Raw genomic sequence first — 22,808 nt, 5'->3', positions numbered from 1 at the left:
TTTCCTGCAAAGGCAAAAAAAAAATTATTCACTGTCACACCAGTTGTGACAAGAAGTGCTTGCTTCCCAGCTTCATGCATAGCTAAAATAATACATTCCTTTGGGAAGAAGTTTTTGGGTATAGCAAACAACATATTAGTGTTCATTCAAATAAAAAATTAAAAAAAATACTTGACAGAATATTTTTTTCTGTCACCATGGATGCCTCAGTAATGGAAATTCTTGACTACTACTGATAGTTTTCATCCCTACACTGCTAATGCAGGAATATACAGCATCGTATTGTTGCAGAAACAGTTTTCTAAACACATCCAGAGGAATGCTGAGCTTTAGTGCAAGCTTCAGAACTATGGTTTGGGAACATGGGAACAGTTAATACCAGATTTAGCAAGTATTTCAGGAGTTATTTCAATTTGTTTTCATGATTGCTTAGAAGTCATAGAAATGTTCAGGCTTTTACTCACAAGACAATTATTTCTATGCTGCAGCAGTATCTCTCTTTGCAGAATCTCAAAAATATTTCCATTTCAGTTTTCTGATCTTTAGAAAAGAATTAAGAGATCATAAGTTCTGTGCTCTCTAGCAAAGGAGAAGTCTAACTGCTACTTCTATTTATTTCACAAAAAGCTCATCATTATTATGTCATGACTTTAAATTGTATGTGCCAAAATCTATGACAGGGAGTATAAGTTTAAATAAAGAATTGTTGATAAATTATTTGGTAAGAAAAGTTGCTCTTATCTGACAAAACATGATGACAAAGCAGAACAAATAGAAAAAGTCTTCTATCCTGTGTGTATTTTGAGTCTTAAGTTCCTGAGTTCACGTTTGATTACAGCAAAAAATATACTATGCTGATCGATCACGTTCTATGAAAGGTTTTCCACAAAACTGTAAGCATTTTTGAAGTCCTACAAAGTAATAGAGGGCTTGGTATGGATTTCTGGGCTTTGGGAAGAATATTTTATGTTGAGGAATTCCACAAATGGTGTCTTAGCACTTTAGAAACCAGTTCAATGTTCCACCTTCACATTCCATTCACTGAACAGAATTCCATTAACATTGCTGGAATGTCTGTTCCAACTTCTACAGAATAATTAATTTCTGAGGTACTTAGGCATAGTTAGACATACTAAACATGGAAAGGACTAAGTCCAAATTAGAGCAGGCTTCTTGAACATTAATTTTTATTTTTTAATGAATCAGCTACAGTGGGATATTGAAAGGTATCCATACTGATCATAACTCCCATTTGAAAAAACAAGCTGAAACCCATGGTAATTAAATTGTGTATATAAGGCAACAGAAATGTACACTAGAAACAGTGTTAGAAACGGTAGTTTCTCTGAGATGTCTTTCCAAAATTATGCACCGCTTTTGTGGGGGATTTTCAATGTATGTTTTGGCTTTTTAGTTATATTTCACAAATACGATTACCAAAGTTTTTTTTTTTTCCTCCCCTAGAAAATACTTTATTTCCTTTATAAACAAGCATTTATGGTGTTCAGTATTTTACAGTATTTTCAACCCTATTAGCACAGTACAGCAAACAGGATAGTTCTTTACAGCTCATTACTGATAGTGCAATGAAGTGCTCTGTTTATTTTAGACCTCACATCACACTTGTCCCCAAAGTATCTCAGCAGCTCAGTGTTTGAACTTATCTCTCTTGAAAAGCAAGATTGCTTCTTCTTATGCATGTGCTAGTCCCTTATCCTGTGTAGCCTGTGATGTGTCAAGATATGAAATTTCCATTGCTTCCCTTAGGAGGCTGTTCTACCCTAGTAGATCTGCCTGGCAAGTAGCTTTTGCCTGAGATGCAAGCTGACTAATTTCAAGCTCATAGCCTGAATTGTTTTTTCACCATTAGAAAACTTTCTGGAAACCTCCAGTATGCACCTGGAATGCAAAAATTCATTCATTGGGAAGAAAAAAATCTGGAAAGCAGCTTCTGCCAAATGTCCCTTCAACACTACTAGGTCACGAGAGCATGGAAATTCAATGAGAGGCGACTCGTGCATATGAGCTCCCATTCCGTCAGCAGTTTCCATTCTTCTGCTTAGCTGATGTAAATAACAATGACTCTGTGCTGATTTACCAAAAGAGAATTCGGCACAGCAGTGTCTTTGTTTTGTTACATTTTATTTTAAATTTTGGTTGTTTTCCACTGTTTGTGCTGTGTCTTTTGTCTGTTGTGGCTAAGACCCAGGATGCAGCTACCTGACAGTAACTCCAGTCATGACAGCTGCTGATTTACGTATTGCAAGACACAGAAACACAAGACAAATAAATACTGAGAACTAGAGAATTCAGAATTTTGCTTCCCAAATTCTGTATCCAAAAGCAGAATCCTGGTGCTGTGCCAAAGGAAGACATGGGTGAGTAGCATCCCTCAGTGCACTGATAACCAAGGAGAGGAAATATGGGAGTGTGGGTTACGTGGGCAGCTGGTGACCAGAGTCCACAAGAGATCTTGATCCCCTCTCCTGTGTACCAGTAGCTCTGGAGCAGCCTCCTGGTGTGTCTTGGACCTGTGAAAAGTCAGAAGCAAAAAATACTGTTTTCTAAACTGGCCTGTGATTCTGGCAGTAAAGAAATCAGAGTTGAAAACTGATAAATTCACTGCATCATTCCTACGATCGCACGTTTGAGCTTATTCAAACAAGTGTATCACTGCCCTGGCATTGCTGCTAAGAAGAGATCAGAGGGGATTACAAAGTATTTTGACATAATAATAGCTAATCAGCTGGGCAGACTCAGACTGCCCTGATCAGTAGAAAAGGTAATGGGATTACAATCAAAAAATAAATAAATAAATGGAAAGAGCACGCTACTCTCTGTGCACAAAGCAGACACGAAGGTGTGGGAACATGTGCTATTTTATACCCTTACACCGATTGCTTCTTACAGATTTAACCAACTATTTCACCATAAAATCAGGGGGATATAGAAATCAAATTTCTTAAATTCTGGAGAATCAATAATGTACACTTATGACTAAATAAATCCAGTGACAAGAGAACATCACACAGCAAATTGATTCCAGTCTTTCCTCTTGGTGCAAAGCAGGTGGTAGAAGTGTTAAATACTTGGTATTGATCACTGGGACTCAATCTGATGAAAGTAATCTGAGTGGGCAGTCTAAATGGTAGCTAAATTGTCTGTTACTTGGCAATGCTGTGGCAAATGAGGGTGTTACTGTCTGTACTTGACGTTGTTTATACACTTTTCTGAAGTAGTTAGTTTTAGCACAGTGGGAATGAATGTCTTGCTACAAGTGGAACAGTCAGAATGAATGGCTTCATGGGACTTCTAATTACTTGCTTTTGTGCTGTCATCAATAAATGCAGGAGCAGTTTTGCTACTGTCAGAAGACACTTTCAGTGGTGTTTGAAGAGGATGACCTCGAAAAACTGATTAAAATGAGTACTCTCATAAAGAAGGTTCTCTTCATGACAGTTTCCACATTTTTTTTTCTTCTTACTCTTTAACATGGAATTAAATCTCTTTAATGGTGCACTGCATGAAATATTACCTTTGTGACCTGAATGCATGGTATCCCCTTAGAAATACATCCCTTTGCACCCTTGTACAAGTGATAAAGTGTTGATACTTTTCACTTCAGTACTAAGAAGCCCAAAGCAGACAATATTTCTGTTCTTGACTACTTTTATAAGGCCCATTGCATCTACTGTCACTATGGAGGAAATGTCTTATGTTTTGGTGCCTCTATATCCCATGCTGTCTCTCTGTAATATTGCATTTGAGCACTGCATGATTTTCATTATCAAATGCTCGAGTGAAGTACCATGATCCCTCACAGAGAACTGAAGCAGAAGCTCAGAGCAACCAAAAGCTGTGACTTTATGTATAGTCTAAAGCCATTTTGTTCTGCCGAATTGCTAGGGAGCTTCCTGGCCTGGATCTGGCCTGGGGATCTTCTCTCAGGTAACTTAATGGCCTCAAGTTACTCCAGGAGAGGTTAAGGTTGGATATTTGGAAAATCTTCTCAGAAAGAGTGGTGAGGCACTGGAACAAGTTGCCCAGGGATGTGGCACCTCTGTCCCTGGAAGTGTTCAAGAAGTATGTAGATGTAGCACTGAGGGTCATGGTTTAGTGGGCATGGTGGGGATGGATTTACAGTTGGACTAGATGATCTTAGAGGTCATTCTCTAATTCTAAATCAACTAGAACTCTCCAGTTTCTTGGAAAGAACCTGAGAGCTTAATGGTGCCAGGATCATTTCCTACAAGTGGACTGGTGTGGACAAGCTCTTCTGGAGGTAAATAGCACTGAGAACATAATCAGAAGTAGACCAGTTGGATTCAATGCCAGAGTTTAGCCCATGGCATGTTTAATTCCCTAGTGAGGATATAGTGTCCTGTCTACTTTCTCAGACCCCTCTTCACACAAGGTTTGAGTTGCTAATAATGTAACGGAGAGCTTGGATTAGTAAAAACTACTTTAAAGACCCAATACTGTCATAAATGGGGAGATAACTATTGACACTTGCAGCAATGACAAGTGCTGCAATGATGTCCACACAATATGAAAAAAAAATGGAATTCTATTACCAATGTAAATTCACATAGGTTACCAAAACTTAATATTCAACTTCTTGCCCTAAGGAAGTGCAAATAAATATCTTGCACTAAGTTACCTAAAGACACTGCAGGCTCTGGCAATACAGAAGAATGACAGATACATTTTGATAATGTCTCTGTTCATGCATGTGATCCTACCAAAGAAAGAAGAGTGGAGATAAATACCTTCTAAAGTGAAAAAGAAACCAAGGGGGTTAAGTTGCTGTGATTTAATATGTTCCCTCAAAAACAAAGAGACTTCCCGAAGTTCCCATGAAGTATCATTTAGACTACTAAGCTTTCTGGTGGCAATTTGTGGTAGAGGCTCAGCTCATGTTCATAAAAGTGATTAAGTGGAATGGAAGACATCAGCGGTATAGTATAAACCCCTTGTGAATAAGATCCAATAAAACATTTTAGTCCTACTGTGCTGATTTAGTTAGGAAGTCCAGTATTATTCATGGGGTTTAGTCTTCATAAACTTCCCGTACTCGGTACAAAGGTTCATTAAAGATGAATAGAATTAACACTGTTTTGCAGCTGATCTACATAAATAAAATGTAAACAAAGTAGAAATAACCAGAGCTTATTTTCTCGGCTGTTTTCTGGTGCTTTTTAATTTCAGAGGAAATTGAGCTGAACATGGAAATTACTAAGCTATTTATTATGTGAAATCTTTCAAGGTGTTTATTTGGACAACATAAACTACATGCTCTTTTCTAAATTTCTAAACTCCTTTCTTAGTTATTCTGCACTTGCACAAAGCTACTTTCATTGCTAATAAACACAATAAATCTTAAAATTATTTACAACAGGCATGAGTTGAGCAGAGTGTTATCACAGTGAGGCATGATCATTCTTTCATTTTTGCAAAAGGAGTAATTGATGAAGATACTAGATAAGTGGACCTAAATTAGCCTACATTTTGGTGATAATTTACACATTCTTAAGATTCATCCTACTATTTAGTTATAGCAATAAAAGTACTGAGTGAAAGCATACTAATTCAACAGATTGAACTCTCCAACTCACAAAAAGGGATTCATTAATGAAATGCTATACAAGCCCTTCCTCCTACTGCAAAGCCTCAAACTCTCCTCAAACTTCTACTCTTCTTGCAGTGCAGTTCCATGGCTGCTCACCATGCTCTTTCCCTTGCTTTGTTGTGAGCAAGCAGAGTATAATGAATGCTTCTTAAATACACTTTTCAGTAGCTGTGGGCTAGGGTCCACCTGGCACAAAGGTGATACCTTGCCTCTTAGTAGCTCACAATAGATTTCCTTTCTGTGAGTCTGCACAGTCAGCTTTAAATCTACATATGTTTTTGGCTTTCTACCACTCTGCAGCAGCCAAAACTCCCATAGTTTAATTATTTGCGATGTGAAAAAAAAGTAAAAATGAAACTCACTTGTTTTAAATGAACAATTGCTTTTGCACCATAAAATTTTCTGTTCAATTCTCAGTGGCACTTTTGTCTCTTAAGGCTCCTGACATATTTGTCTCTCTCCTTCAAAGGCTGAAAGGCTGCAGGCAATTTAAGTCCCTCTCAGAGCTACTGACCCAACTCTTGACTGCCCCTGCATCTCTCCTGTGAAGCTCTCCTAGACTACTGATCCTTTCTCAGGGACATGGCTTAGAATTGCATGAAGCCTCCAAAATGCAGTGGCAAAGTGGATTGGAGTTATGCTTCTAAGCATGGAGGATGTACATCTTTGTGTTGGTAGAGATCAATTATCAGGTGCAGATTTGCCTGAGAGCATGCCTGCAAACCCTTTGTTTTCTCTTAATAATCATTACTCTGCTGTTGCATTTCCTATGGAATTTACTTTCTTGCAAATAGTATATCAAATAATATGGATACTTCCTCCGTGTGGACAACAAATCAAAGCAACAGCTGTCTCAATCTGGCCCCTGTAGAGTTTAGTTGATAGTTTATGTAGGCACTTCCTAAAAGCAAGACTAATTGCTCCTGCTGCAGACTCTGGTCCAAGAAGCTTTCCATTAAAATAGCATGACCTCAGCTAAGATGTCACTTCATCTCATTTTTTACCTCTCAACAAGATGGAATTATTTTTTTTCTTGTGCACTCAAAAGCAAAGCCAAACAGGAGATTGTGAAAGACAACTATGGGAACAGAGACTACGATCTACCTATGAGACCCATTTTCTTGAAGAAATCTACTATGCACTGAACAGTAATCCATGCAATGAAGCTGAATGTAACGGTGTTCTAGCTCCCACCATCACAGATAATGCTCTTGCAGCATTCAAATACCTCCAAGTTTTTCTTGAAACCTTGCAGATTTATGGTCATTAACTATTTTTTTATCCATATTGCATCAACTGACATTGTTAGCCTGTACTATCTTTCTAAACATATGTCCATGAAATCTCTCAGAAGTTATAAAATCTCTCAGGAGTTATAACGTCTCACAAATTCAGCACTTTCTGAAGAAGCTTTTTATTTTTCCTTTTTCTCCTGGGCATCATTTTTGCAGTGGGTGATCAAGAAGCATGAAATGCTGAAAATAAAAGGCAGAAAGAAATACGCCATTGCAGCTCACATTATTATATTAAATCTCTGAGAAACAGCCCTAATGCAACTGTGTAGTGTTTAATTGTATTTACTGATATTTTGTGATACATATTTTGTTATTCTAAAGGCTTTAATAATATAAATACAGCATTCTGTGATTGAGGAATAAAGAGGTGAAATACTGTACAAATCACTTTTTTCTTTTCTGGGATTTACAGAGCAAGCTTATAAGAAGCTTTACTGCAGATGCTAAACAGCTTCCTTCAGCATTTTTCAGACTAACATGCTATTCTGCTCTACTAATTTGATGTTATTCCAGAAGAACAGTGTACTCCCAGTTAATTAATACAAGCAAATATGACTAGAATATTTTTCCTGCACTGGGAGATGTTACTGGAAATAGGTGTGTCTGGAGGTTGAGAGAAAAGAACAAGTGCCTGGAAAGAAAACTTGAAGGTAAAAATGTAGTCAGGAGCTACATCTCTCAGCGGGGTATTTCTGGGACATCTACCATTCCTACTTTCTACCTGATGAAGCTTTGAAATTCATAGCAATTTCCAGCTCTCCATGTAAGTAGCATAAAGCTATTAACATATGCTCTGATAAGAGGACCAAAACAATTGTGCCAGAAAAATAACACAGCATGCCTTCTAGAGCGCTACCTTCATGCATCGGATTCATCGGGACACAGTGAGGTATCTCATAGCAACACATTCCTGCTCTTTGTCTTTCTTATGCGTCTATTCTCATACACAAATACCTACAAAAGACTCTTCAAAGCTTCCACTGATCAGTTGGTGTGTGTGAGCATGAGCCATTGCTCTCTATGGTATTTTTAGGGGCCAACTTGCAGTACAGTTGCCCAAAGAGCAGAATAGGCCAGTTTTACCATTAATTAAATCTTGTTTTGATTTCATTTTTAATTTAAATTTACCTCTGTAGCATTACATCCATAGAACAATCTATTGGGAAAGAAAAAGAAAGAAAGAAAGAAAGAAAGAAAGAAAGAAAGAAAGAAAGAAAGAAAGAAAGAAAGAAAGAAAGAAAGAAAGAAAGAAAGAAANAAAGAAAGAAAGAAAGAAAGAAAGAAAGAAAGAAAGAAAGAAAGAAAGAAAGAAAGAAAAAGAAAGGAAGAAAGAAAGGAAGAAAGGAAGAAAGGAAGAAAGGAAGAAAGGAAGAAAGAAAGAAAGAAAGAAAGAAAGAAAGAAAGAAAGAAAGAAAGAAAGAAAGAAAGAAAGAAAGAAAGAAAGAAAGAAAAAGAAAACAAGAAAGAAAGAAAGGAAGAAGGAAAGAAAGAAAGAGGAGATTGGGCACAGGAAGGAAGAGCAAAATAATAGATCCATAGAGAGAAAACCATAGTCCTTTCTTGCATTCCCCATTCTTATCTTTTCTTCATTCCTTTTACTGCTCTTACATGACTATTCCGAACTGTTACAAGAGGTTTTCTAACTTCTACCAGTTTTCCTCTCTTCTAAATATTCCTAATTATCTCTTTTAATTTCTGCATTTCCTTTGCCATTCATTTCTTTTCCTTGGACATTTTGTTTTGGCTGTTGTGTATTTCTCCAGGGCCAAAAGATGCATTCCTCTGACCATTCTCCTTCTCATGATCTGGGAGAATTTATGTGCTCCTTCATCGGGAAAACTGGAATGACAGTAGTTATTTATCCTCTGTTGACTCAGGATTTGTGGAATGGAGGTTGATCAGCTTTACAACATGCAGAGATACCCCATGGTGTGAAAAACATAACTTTCCCTGCTGCCTGCAAACTCAAAATGCAATCTCTGCCTTCAGATCCAAACTTGCTCAGCATTTGTGCAGCTGGGATAAGGCTTGGGGCTTGTTTCTGTTTTAGACTTTTGAGTTTTTCATGCTTTTCTCTGAACTCTGCTGACCCCGTCAGTTCAAAGTAGACACTTTGAACATGAAAGCCTTAAAATTCTAATTAAACTAGCTGGCAAAGGAATGCGAACAATCTCAGAAATACTATGGGATGGAGATTGATAAAACTTGGATTTTGTTTATAATTCAAAATGCAGGTTGTGTGAGGATTAAAAACTGCATCAAAGTCTTGCTCCCCTAGAGCTTTGTTTCCATTTACTTTAGTTGTAAGGACCAAAATAACTAAGCAGCAGAAAGGAAGCTTTTTGCATTCTTCATTCAGGTGAACACAAACCCATTCCTACCTACCTTACTTGCTCAGCATCATGTCATGGCTTGTTTACAATTACTTGACCATCCTGGAGACCAGATAAGAACAAGTCTTTTGTGACTGTCCTCTCCAAAGGAGGCAGGCTTAACAACTCTTCTCATCCAAACAGGGAAATGCTTTATTGCATATTGTGGCTTAAGGAGACCTTTCTCACTTCCTGCAGTGTACCGCTTTCTTAGTTTAAAACCATTCCCCCTTGTCCTATCAGTATCCACCCATGTAAACAGTCATACCCTCTGCTGTTTATATACTCCCTTCAAGTACTGGAAGGCCACAATGAGGTCTCCCCAGAGCCTTCTCTTCTCCAAGCTAAACAAGCCCAGTTCCCTCAACCTTTCTTCATAGAAGAGCTGCTCCAGCCCTCTGATCATCTTGGTGGCCCTCATCTGGACCCGCTCCAAGAGCTCCACATCTTTCTTGTGCTGGGGCCCCCAGGCCTGGACGCAGTACACCAGATGGGGCCTCACAAGAGCAGAGTAGAGGCGGACAATCACCTCCCTCTCCCTGCTGGCCACTCCTCTTTTAATGCAGCCCAGAACATAGTTGGCCTGCCGGGCTGCCAGCGCACACTGCTGGCTCATGTCCAGCTTCTTGTCCACCAGGACCCCCAAGTCCTTCTCCACAGGGCTGCTCTCAAGGAGATCTTCCCCCAGACCCCAATCACTAGATGCCCTTTACTGAACTGATCCTTGATTGTAACCCACAAGCTCTCAACCTCATTGTGGCTGTTTCTCAGACACAGCTCTTTGCAATCTATCCACTTCCTAACATAGAGGGCAACTCCCCCACTCCTCCTACCCTGTCTATCCCTTCTGAAAAGCCTGTAGCCCTCAATCAGAGTATTCCAATCATGGGATTCGTCCCACCATGTTTCCATGATAGCAATTAGGTCATACTTTCCCAATTGCACCACAGTTTCTAACTCCTCCTGTTTATTTCCCATGCTGTGTGCATTGGTATAGAGGCACTTCAGTTGGCTATTGGCCTTCTTGCCTTCTCTGAGGAGCCCTCCCTAATACCTCCAGGACAAGTCTGGGGTTTAGCCCTACTGCCTCCCAAGGTGACAATGTTCCCACGCTCTTCTCTGTCACCCAGTACACCCCTTTCCCCCATTGTATCTAGTTTAAAGCCCTGCTAATCAGCCCAGCCAGCTTGCTCCCTAGAATATTTGTGGCTCTTCTAGTCAGTCGCTTCCCATCTGCCATCAGCATTCCCCCTTTCTCAAGGCTGCCTCCCAAGCCATAGTACCCAAAGCCCTGAGTGCAACACCATCCTCAAAGCCATTCATTCCGCATGTCCATCCTCATCCTTTTGTCCAGATCCCAGTCACCAACTGAGAGGACAGAGGAGAACATGACTTGTGCTCCCAATCCCTTCAGCAGTCTTCCCAGAGCCCTAAAGTCCCTTTTGATAGCCCGAGAACTTCTTTTGCCTACCTCTTCATTTCCACTGTGGAAAACTAGGAAAGGATAATAATCAGAGGGCTTGACCTGGTGAGTGATATTCCTAGCAACATCTCTCACCCAGGCTCCGGGCAGGCAACACACCTCCCTGTGGGATGGGTCTGAGTGGTGTATTGGATCCTCGGTTACCCTCAGAAGGGAGTCCCCTATGATGACAGCCCTTCTTTTTTTTCTGATTGACATTGTAGAGATACGGAGCTCTGACTAGCCCCGGGCAACCTCTCCAGATGGAGATGGAGATGGATCGAGATGGAGAGTAGCAGGCAGAACACCTGCCCTCTGACATTTCAGGGCAGTATCCTGCCTTCAGCCACAATGATCTGGCTGACACAAATGTGTGTTTGCATTGATTTTAGTGGGGAACCTCAGTGAGTAGGACTAGGTATGTAAGGAAAGCTTTCTGGCTCAGAACCAGCACTTGAAAAACACTCTACAGTATTCCTCCCACATGAAAATAAAAGTAATCTCTGACTTCTTGACTTTCCTCTCTTACCAGGGCCCCAAATCTACTTAATCTACCCAAAAAATCTCTTTCAATGAAACTTTCTTGACATATTATGACTCACTGAAGATCTTCCAGAAGACACTGGACATCTCAGGAAGCACGAACAGATCATCAGGTAGTATGAATCAGCTCTGTTGAGCAATCTTAGATCAATCAGTGAATTTGCATCTGAATTATTGTCACTATGTGGCACCAAACAGTACTTCCCTCTTATCTTTATCCCCTAGAGAAGTCTTGGACAAGGAACAGCTGCATTCTGCTGAAGACAGCAGTCTTTGGAACCTGAATTGAGACAGTTGCCAATTCCCCATGAGAAACCCTGTGCGGATGGTGCTTTTGGTCTGCGGAACAGTTTGAAACCTTGGGTCAGTGTTTGGTTCTGACACCATTACATTTAATCTCTAGTTTCACAGCATGATAATGCTAAGGGCACAGCATTTGCCTCTGCTGACTGCTGATAATAGAGGCTGAGTACTGAAGTCTTTCGTGCTGCAAATTGCTCTAGCCCCCCTATCCAATTCTGTACATTACACTCCTTATTCTCAGAAGAGTTTGCATTTGTCTTCCTTGCCTGTTTTAGAGGTGGCTTGAGACATTTCAGAAAACTGCGTTTTAGGTGACTTATTTTCACAGATTCGCATTTTACTCCGACTCTGATTCATTTGCTGCAGATCAGCAAATCTGAAACTGCTGGGCTAAGTCTTCTCAACTAAATCACACAGGGTGGATGTGCAAGGTGTATGAGGCCTAGTTGGGGCTTTGGGTTCAGGCAGTCCAGGAGCATAACGGCTGAAGAAAGAGATCAATAAAGAAGAAGGCATCTGAGATTATAGCCATGAAGATGCTCCCTGGGGAGAAGGGAAACCCTGTGTTCTTGCCCCTGCTCCTGATAATTTTAATCTGATGATGCTTAAATAGGAAATGCATGAACAGTGCTGGGAACAGCTCCTTGTTTACTCTCTCACTGCCCGCAGTCACTTGCATTGATGGCTCCCCAGGCCTAAACCAGACAGATGGAAAATAACTTCTCCCTTGTATTGCCTCCGTGGGAGTGGGCAGGCTGTGGGGAAGGGGAAAATGCTGAATTCCACCCTGGGCCTGGCTCAGTAGGAAGGGTGGCTAAGAGCCCCTGTGTGCAAAGGTTTCCTCACCACACCTCAGCAGTGGCAAGCAAAGAGTGTCTCTGGAGGGCTGGTGGGGATCCTAAGGGTGAACCCTGATTTACTTGCTTGGCTGTACCACAGTTCATGTCAAAGTCCTATTTCCCCGGTTGTTTAGACCTTCCAAAGAGTAACATGGTTCCCACCTGGGCTCCTTTTCCTCGGTGCAGGCTGATTTCACTACCAAGGTGAGCTTTGTTTGAGATCAGGGTACAATCAAAGTATGCCCTTAGGCCTGGGCATGCAGAAGCCCTTGTTCCTCTGGCTGGACAACTGTGTATTTATATTAGAAGACTATGTGCCTTCATCATGCTGTGGTAAGTTAGCCTAGGAGGAGTGTTTAAAAAGAACAGATAATTTTGTGCCTTTACCTTCCTGCATTTCAGGATACTAACTGTTCTCCTAAGGATAGACACCAAGCAGGAAAGCAGATAGCAATGTAAAGTACTGAAGTCTCACCTTTGCTCATCCAAGTTGGGAAATGGTTTCTACTACTCCCAGGAAAATGTCTGGTTTTGTTTTTCTGTATTATTTTTTGCTAATATTCAGAAAACAGAGGCTGGCATCCCAGTTTTACTCTTTCCCACTGAAATTCAGCCTCATCTTTCCCCCTTCTTTGCCTTAGGTCTTACTTCCTTGGCTATAGTGAAATCTATATTTTCAATCCCAACGATGAATCAGTGAGCTCTAAGTCCTGTTATAATATCTTGCTGAGATGTGGGATCCCAAAATGAGGAAGGCTGTTTCCTGCAGTGAAGAAGGCTATACCAACCATGGTAATCCCCTCTACCTATTGCTTTCATTTAGTACTCTGATCTGCTCACTGTTTTCTTTACCCAATTTTAACACTTTCACCTTTAATTGATTGGTTAAATTAGATGAGCAGTGAGCTTCTGAGGAAGGTGGTGAACCATTTAGATGTTCCTGTTTAGAAAGAGGCATATAAAACACATCTGAAGATTGACTTTGGCTGTTTGATCTTGCACGTGCAGTGCTTCAGGAAACATTTCAGAGTAATCATCTGGTCCAAGATTAGTTGGGCAAGATCACCAGGCGTATCAAAATTTGACCTCATGCCACTGAGACATCTACCAGTCCATGTTTTAGACCTTAAACAGTCTTTTCATGACCTTCAATTTAAAAAGCAGGCAGTATCTGGACACCTCAAAGCTCATCAGCACAAACCAGCATCTCTAACAACTAATCTGTTGTTAGCAGATGTTGAGTTGGCAGTTGACTGTCTTGATGATTCTGATCTTGTCTCTCCACCATTCATGTATTAAGTTCCTGCTTGCATCCCCAGCTTTACACTTGCTGATCTTTTTTTTGGGCTATATGGAAAATTTAAATTATTTTGTCCTCTAGCCCAAAGATCAGACAAAACAATGCCTTAATGAGGAGCACAAGTTAGATGAGCTGGGCAAGACTGCTGCCAAAAAGTGCTTGCATTAGTGTGCATAAAGGTTCCAGTCTAAATCTTTCCCATAGGAAACAAATGATGAGAATGGGTACTTCATATGCTTCAAAATGCTTCAAAGTAAGTTGGGCACTTAACTACTATGGCTACCTAACATATTTAGGAGCTTAAAAAATCCAGTTAAATCTTATTTAAGTACTTGGAATTTCTGATGACTAATCTGGTGTAAGTTCATTGTAAAGATATTACAACAGATTTCAAAATCCCTCTTTTTATCCAGGTTTCCATGTCTATGAGTGTGTGTGTCTGTGTATTCAGATTCTGGAGAAAGTTCAGACTGAACTGACCCCAATTATCTACTGTTTGAAGTGTAGTTACATTTTTCTGAAATGGTGGTACTGTTTTATCACAGTCCATTTTCAGTCTGTGTAAAGGAAGGGCACCAGTAAGTTAAATTTACATCATATACTGTTCCTTGGGAATATCACAATGTTATTATCATCTTCAAATCTTTTGTCCCCAAATTATTATTTTTCCCTTGAACTTCAATTAAAAATGTTTTTTTTTAGGCCAAAACCTCAGTCTCATTAACAACAGCATCCTCTCCCATGTATAAAACTTAATACTAGTGCTCACTGCACACATGAAATATGATGGGTGCATCTTTATCATCATGTTCTCCCTACAGCTGTGACAAAACATAGCTGATACAATTACCTGCACAGCTCAAGATCTGTGTCTTTAATGCTGTTTTTTAAAGAGAAGGGCATCTAACCCTGCAAAATTCATTGAATAGGAACATCCAGAGTAGGTTTTGTATTAACTTTTATTGTGTTTTCCCTGTGCAGATTTTGCAGGCTGGAAATGGAGGAGTTAATTAATTTAAATTTTGCATGAAGACTAATAAGTGATCCAACTTAAAATAAACAACAGTCCAAGCTGCATAGTTTTCTTTTTATTAGCTGACCTTGCAAGCTAATAAATTCATCCTGTATTTTTCTGCTACTGCCAATTTGCAGCATACAGGAAACTAATCTTGTACAATAACTACCTTCCTGTACTCAGTTCTTAAATGGAGCCAAATGGATTGGTGGCGGAAGAGCTCCCCAGCAGTTCCTGTGAAACAGTGCTGAGCGCAGCAAGACCTGACAGAGGCTGCTTGCTATTATTGACTTTGACAATGTAATTATGTTCTCATTTACCTCCCTAGCACTTAAGAAAAAAATATCCCCCAGTACAACGACTACAACAATTCTGATGTCAAATTAGATGTGAGATACGTATTTGTAACATGCTAAATGTATGACAATAGCTCTATTTTTGAGAGGGTAAAACACACTAGCAGTAGCCATTATAGCACAAAGGTCTTTCGTGTAGCTCTGGCTGCCGCAGCAACACTACACTGCAGACAAAGGATCTCGCTCAGCAGTGAGTTAATAAAGGATCTGTATTCAGATTAGAAACTCATAAGTGCTGTTTCACATTAAAGGCAAACCACTGGTAACATAGCGTACCACAGTATACTACAAATGAATCTAGGGTCATTTATTTAGGGGCTGAGCTCTTTCTATAAATTTTAGTGTGCACATTTTGCATACTTACGAGAGGATTCTTCTTGTGTGCAGTGAAATCAGTTGCAAGATCTATGAAAGACTTCCTTTTTGCTAGGCCAAACGCTCAAGCTAATCCCCAGTGCACTGCATCACTGTGAACAAATGCAGGTGGATTGTGTGCGTTTGTACGAACTGGTGTTCTCACTTTGCCTTGTGAGGGGAACAGACCTTTGTAAAGGAGGTCCCCGATTCACTTGAGTGAGGTTACTGTCTGGTCAATATGGAAATGAATGTGGAAAAGCTTTATTTTTTGAATCTGTCATGAAGTATTTTTACAGCTAGCTTCCTTCTCTCCCAAATAAAACCCCTAACCAAAGAAAAAGGACCTCTTGAAACAAACCAGAATAAACTATTTGAATGGCATTTTTTAAAAACATGCTTGATTTTATACTTCCCCCCCTCCCCCCGGTTCTTGATTATGCCTGATTCCTGCTTCATTTGCTCTCTCAGAAAAGGTTAAACACTAAGTATGGTTCACATATTTCTCTCCAGGGAAAAAGACCATGATAGCTTCCGAGCTGTGGCTGTCATTACTGTAAAGCATTTATGAGAAATCACACAAGCTACTCCACTAAAATAGATACATTTCTCTGCAACAACATTTATTAGGGCTCTGTACCAGCTGTAGCTATGAATACAGCTGGGTGGATAAAAAGGGACAGACGGAAAACAGAAATGAGTTTCTATGTTCTTTCTGGGTCTTCTTTTAATTTGTCATTTCTTTTAATTTCAAAACAAATCTACAAGCTGAATTTAGCTCCTGGAGCTGAGCATTGAGTTTCAAATTAAATGAAACTGTGCTTCATACATGCAAATCTATGGTAAAGTTAGGTAAAACAGTTCAATCAAGAGAAGTGAACAGTTTTGGATAGAGGTCTTCTCAATGAGTATCTTAAGGGACATTTGCTATTGCACATACTAGGGTATCTTCTTAAACCACTCCATAGGAACAATTGCTGGAGTGACTCAGGAAATGAGACAGCTGACAACTGTTAGGGAGGCAGTCTGTAGATAAAGATGAAACATACACTATTAATTAAATTCAAATATAGGAATATCAGCTGTTAAGTAAAGTTACCTACTATACATTGTTGGCTTAATCTTTCCCCTTTAATCTTCCTCATGGAACACTCAAAAGCTCCCAGAACAAGTGTCTTAAATAAATGTATTTTTCTTTGCACTCAGATCCACACTCAGATACTAATGGCAACATAACTCAATCCCTACCCATCCTGGTATATCCACAGATGATGTCCACCTTGACTTACAAAAGGACTGTAAAAGATGTGATCCTGTAACTAAAAAAATGGCACAAGCAATGTCAATTCTGGTCTTTCTCAATCTTTGGATTAAGTTTGCAACTTTAGTATTCTTCAAAAGGAATAAATATTCTGTTTGGTTTCAGTTTTGTTTATTTGTTTGTTTTACTAAAAATGAGCAGATTAAACACCTGCAGAAAAAAGCAGAGTACCCTTCCCTTGGATACACTATTATTCTGTTCAAACTAAAAGATGGGAGACTTAGACTGGATATAAGAAAAGAATTTTTTAATGACAAAGGTAGTGAGGCACTGGAACAAGTTGACCAAGAGAGGAGGTGGGTGCCCCGTCCCTGAAGATGCTCAAGGTCAGGTTTGACAGGGCTCTGAGCACCCTGATCAATCTGCAGATGTCTCGGTTCATTGCAGGGAGGTTGGACTAGATGGCCTTTAAGGACTCCTTCCAACTCAAACTATTCAGTGATTCTGAGAGCTCAGCACTGCTCCTCTGCTCCCCTCATGAGGAGCTGTAGGCCGCCATGTGGCCTCCCCTCAGACTGCTCTTCTCAGGGCCAAAGAAACCAAAGGACTTCAGCTGTTCCTCGTGCATCTTGCCCTCTAGTCCTTTCCCCATCTTCATAGATGGAAACTTTCTAATAGTTTTATGTCTTTCTATGCTGTGCTGCCCAGAACCGCACGCAGTACTTGAGATGAAGAAGGGGATACTGCAGCACACCCTCTGCAACAGGGAACTGTCTCTTACATCTGAGTACAGCAACCTTGCTTGCAAGCAGAAGTCTTATAGCAGTTTCCAGTGTTCTGTTGCTCTATGAGAAGCTTCACTATTTGACCATATGGAAGACCTGCAATGAAAAGCTCCATCGAAATGGACTCTTCAGTCCATCCAAAGCTGATGAACTCCATTGCAATCCTCACCAACTCAGTGCAGTACTCATAAGCTCAAAATTTCCCAGGTTCTTTTATGACCATTTTTTTTCTCAAGGATAGCAATTGACAACAGAGCACCTCAATGTGAATGCATTTCAAGCCTTCACTTTGAAGTACATGAAAGAGATCAGAGATTGACAGTGAAATGATTTTAAAATTACTTTCTAAACAGGGAAAAATGTATATTTCCATATAACTGTTCTTGGAAACTGTCAAGCTCCTGGCGGAAATGTTCCCCAATGCCTTCATGGGGCAAATGTGTAATGTGTATCTGAAAAAATAAAAATCATAAGTGTGTTTGTCTGAATGGTTCGTTTAATAATTCACTGCAAAATGATCTTGTAATAGGCATTTGGGCAGCCTTAGATATATTTTTTATTAGATTTCTGTCTATGATACTTATAGTATGCTGTTATACGGAAGTATATTTACACATGGCTACAGAAGCTGTATCATCATACCTGTCAGGTTTATAGTACATGTGTTCAATATGTTTCCTATTTAGCTTCCCCTGAACCTCTTTGACACATATGTTTACTTGTTTTTGTACAATTTCGTCTTCATAGTTGACTGCACTTTCTCTCTATACTTCTCAAATCCCACAATGTCTTGTTTAATCTGAATTGACAAGAACAGAACGCTGTGTTCTAAGTGGAGCCCTACCAGGGAAATGTATTATTCTCATCATTATCACTGTCTTAGGCACAGAGAAAACCTGCTGTGAATGCTATTCTAGGGGCTTATTTAACTTCTTAGAGTCAGGAGCAGATAGGCACTCCCTCACCTGTCTGTCAAACCAAATTCTCTCTCTTTTTCATCCCAAACCACATCTGGATGCATGGGTTTCTATTTTCAAATGAATAATAGTTCAACTGTCTGCCAGTCTGAGTCAATCTTGTAAGCTCCAAAGAACAGTTTTGCAATGCTGTAGGTACATTTTTTCTAGCATTTCTGAATTTCTGAAGCAAACTGCTTTTTTCTTGACTAAAAATGTGACCTAACTCCCAATAATTCATCAACTAGTTTACACAAATCCTGAAACTCACTACCAATTTACCTGCCAATACAGATATTTGTTAGTCCAAACAATGCTTAATTTATTCATAGTCATAAGTGGCAAATAATTATATTAGCTTTCTTTATTTCATGATATTAAAATCATGCCATATTGAAACTGTTTTAACTGCTGAAGTACTCCCAAATACAAGGGACTGCATGGGAAACAGTCAGAGGACTATTCATAACAATGAATTATGGGTAAATAGGAGGTTCTGAGACTTTATACTAATGGTCTCAGGTATTTAGCTAGATATCCTGGACTAAAATCTTCATTGTTTTGTACTTTGTTTTAGCATCTAGTGCAAAAGATCATTAAATGCTGCCATTCCTATTTAGTTATATTTTATTGTCCTTTTGCTGAGTTGTACATGATTCAGTAAAATGCCGAGAACTTGGCCTCTGTACTTTTCCCACTGATCTTGATCTGCAGGTACTGTGGCAGGAGGACAGATAGATGTTTCTTCCTCTGTATGCGGTTAAAAGAAGAGACCTTCTTTGAACAGTGAATGCTGACTCTCTCACTTTCAGACTTCTGAGACCTACTGTGAACTTAGCAAGTTGTCTGTGGTGGGAAACTGATCTGTCACAACGCATGAGGATAAGCCCCATCTGTGCTCCCTGAAGCCATCAGTTTGGAGTTGCTTTGAGTTAATACATTTTCACTTCCCAAGTCTGGAAGTTGTCCAAGATATAAGATAAGTAAGTATTGTGAGGGTGCCCATTTTGGGGTTATCTCTTTAGTCAGTAGCTGCATTTAGTAAGTTTTCATTTTACATATCCTTTGTGACATTGCTGCCTGTCCTGCTCTGAATGAATCTGATTCCTAAATCTTCCACTTACTTGGAGGTCATTTGCTCTTCCAGTTTATGCTATCTTCTTATCTGGGTCTCAAGTTTTCTGTGGAGTCTCTGGTTCTCTCTGGATGTCTACAAGGAGAGATGAGAGCAATCTTCTTTGCAGATCAGATTTTTTTTTCTTTTTTTTTTCTTTTTTTTTTTTTCAGATGAGATCCACAAAATCTACTTTAGCTATTATAGTACCTGACTATTTGGTGCTCTAAAGATAAAGTTCTGATAACTCAAGAAAATGGATGAAATGCCATAGAAATGCATCACAGGTGAAGAACAATGGCACAAGCCATGGAGGAGCTTTGGAGTGGGTGCTGTGGTTGAAAAAGGATGTTTACCTGGGGGTTATACAGAAGATCAGAAGCAAGAAAATGCATGTAAGCACACAAGAAGTGTTACTAATATCCAGCTAAACTACGCTTGCACTTCAAGATATCACAACACTTTCTAGAAACAAAATAATATCCCCTTCAGTGTTGCACACAGATATGAATGTATGATAAGGTGTTACGGCTTTCCGAAATCATTGCAATGAGCTGTGAATTATTCATGAAATTAAAAATCCCAACTACTTCACTGCGTCAAATAGTTCTGGAAAGTGATGTATAATGAAAGGAGAAAGAATCAACAGCACATATTAAATAAATTATCCAGAAAAACCTTTCATATCCCTTAAATTACCTATTCCATATATTTTTTCCTCACCCTCAGGCATGCTAGTACTTCAAGACTTTAGAAGTTGGGTTTTTTTCATATTTCAGGTTTTAGATATTGTAATTCTGTTTTGTGAAAAGATTATAGTATAACTGGATTAGTAATTAGCAATTAAAAAAAAGTAGCCAGTACAGATTCACACCTACTTTTATATTATTTTTTCTATAAATGAAACACAGATACAGTGTTTTTCTCCTATTTTTATAATGAAAAGAAGTGTCAGTAGGTGCAGGGAAGGAGTAGAGAGAAGTCATGTCCAACATCTGATCAGAAAGCACAACATTTTGTAGAAGAGTACTTGACCTGATTCAGTATCAAAACCCTCAAATGTGCAGAATACTGACATTTGCCACAAACAGCAAAAGAGTTCCACTTTTGCATAGTTTTCATCTTAAAAGTGGACCATTTCCAGTAGAGGTGTGTCAGCTCTTAAATGAAATCATAACCAACCTTTTGAATTTGTAGGGAATTGCAAGCAGATTACTATTTTCTGAATTTGTTCAAATATAGAAGTCCTGAAAGATGAGGGAAAAAAAAAAGAAAAATGTTTTGAGAACTATTCAAATCTTTATGCAGCACTGTTCTCTTGGAGGATGTATAAGCTGCCGTTTACAGGCCCTTGTGGATAATGAATAATGCATATTCTGGATCTGTTCCATGGCTGTTTTACTCAAGGGTGTTACCAACTGCTTGAAGATCAGTGGGGCATCAGGTTCATTTTCTATCTAATATGTGGAAGTAAGATATACAGATGTGTGCATCCATTCTATCAGATCCTTTTATTCTTTAAGGGGAAAAAAATAAACTACCATTATTCAAAGTAAAAGAGCAGTTACATTTACTCAATTCCTCCTTTCCCTGTTTTTCTGAGCTTCTCAGGAATATAACGGTACATCCTAAAATAGCCATTTTGCAGCTCAGGGCATTCTCTTTCATTTTTGTTTTACTTCTTTCAGTCTTTTTCTCCAGAAAGAAACACTTCTGTGGAGTGGCTCTTGTATTTCCAATATTAGGACACTGGACAATTAAGGAGTGGTACCTGATTTGAGGACAATATCCTTATCAAAAGTCAAATCTCTAGGAAGAGCTTCAGAAGGCTAATATCGGTCCTTGAACCATCAGGGTTTGCTTCTCAAGAGTCTTCTTATTTCAAGGTGTTCAATTTTGAGTATCAATTGGAAAAAACCTGCACGATGTGCCAAAAGAAAAAAGAACTCAGAAGGATTCATGAATAACAGTTCACAACTGTCAACTGTTTCCAAGAAACTCTTTATTATTATTATTATTATTTTTATATATAACATAGTGTAGTGAATTCCCAAGTGCTTTGAACTAGGCTATTTTGGAAGTCCTGAGCTTCTGAGAATTGTTCATTCAGTTCTATCTAGGTCACTGTCAGTAGGGTGTGGATGCTGATATATCAAAGCAAATGCAGATGTGATAGCAACCCCTGGAGCTAAGGCCACAGTTCAAAAGGAGAGCAAGGAAAGGCTAAAACAGTATTTGGAAAGAAGAGGCCAGAAAAGGGGTTCTGATAGCATGCCTATAAAGGAATTGGACCCTTCTTTAGCAAGTGGGGCCATCTGCAAAGCAGTGTTGTGATACAAACACAAATACTATATCAGTATCCCATACAAAATGGCTGGCATCAACAAGCTGCCCAGAACTTTCTTGTGTTGTTTATCAGTGATAGGGGTCTAACAGGAGAAAATTTATAAGGACAATTAAAAACTATGTCCTCAGCAACTCTGGATGCTACAGAAATGCTGCATATGGGCAACAGCATTCAACCTGATGTTCTACCTGTCCTTGTAGTTCAGTTCCCATGTCTTCCGGTTTATCTTAGTTATTTATTTCTCTTCTCCTAGAATGGGACATTTGCAACCCAGCAGTTCTCACCTTTCTTTTTTTTGGTTTTTTTGATAACAAAAAGCAGAGGTAAAATGTTGCTTTCTCAATGCTAGACAAGGTGCCGAAACAGTTCAGCAAGAATGCGGTTCAAAGTTTAAAGCAGTTGCAAACTCCTGTATAGAACAGAATCATAGAATCACCAAGGTTGGAAAAGACCTCTAAGATCATCAAGAAGGCCTACTTTGGACTTTCGGAGGGCAGACATTGAATTGTTCAGGAGACTGGTAGGGAGGGTCCCTTGGGATTTGGTCCTGGAGGGTAAAGGTATCCAGGAAGGCTGGTTGCTCCTCAAGAAGGAAGTCCTGAAGGTGCAGGAACAGGCTGTCCCCCTGAGTCACAAGATGAGCCAGCGGGGAAGGAGACCAGCGTGGATGAACAGGGAGCTTTTCCTGAGGCTCCAGGAGAAAAAGAGACTCTACCTCCTGTGGAAGAAGGGACAGATAACTCGGAAAGAGTACAAAGAGGTTGTTAGGATGTGCAGGGAAAAAATTAGAAAGGCAAAGGCCCAGCTCGAATTAAGCTTGGCTGCTGGGATTAAAGAGAACAAGAAACTCTTTTACAAATATATTAACAGTAAGAGG

At 39.5% G+C, this 22,808-nt stretch overlaps 1 long non-coding RNA gene across 2 annotated transcripts in view; it reads right to left on the bottom strand.

Annotated features, from left to right (window-relative positions):
* The window catches only part of LOC110407431, a 43,397-nt gene continuing 21,809 nt past the window's right edge, over positions 1,221 to 22,808 (bottom strand). Inside the window, exons 2-4 of one of the 2 annotated variants that reach the window (XR_002443889.1) lie at positions 21,356 to 21,502; positions 19,595 to 19,680; positions 1,221 to 2,531 (exon numbers count right to left, since the gene is read on the bottom strand). This is a non-coding gene — a long non-coding RNA (uncharacterized LOC110407431). The remainder of the gene's footprint in view (positions 2,532 to 19,594; positions 19,681 to 21,355; positions 21,503 to 22,808) is intronic. The other variant, XR_002443891.1, reaches the window with a different exon arrangement.

The sequence above is a fragment of the Numida meleagris genome, chromosome 1 (genome assembly GCF_002078875.1).
Source record: "Numida meleagris isolate 19003 breed g44 Domestic line chromosome 1, NumMel1.0, whole genome shotgun sequence".
NCBI classification, from domain to species: Eukaryota; Metazoa; Chordata; class Aves; order Galliformes; family Numididae; genus Numida; species Numida meleagris.
This window is presented reverse-complemented; position numbering and strand designations above follow the sequence as displayed.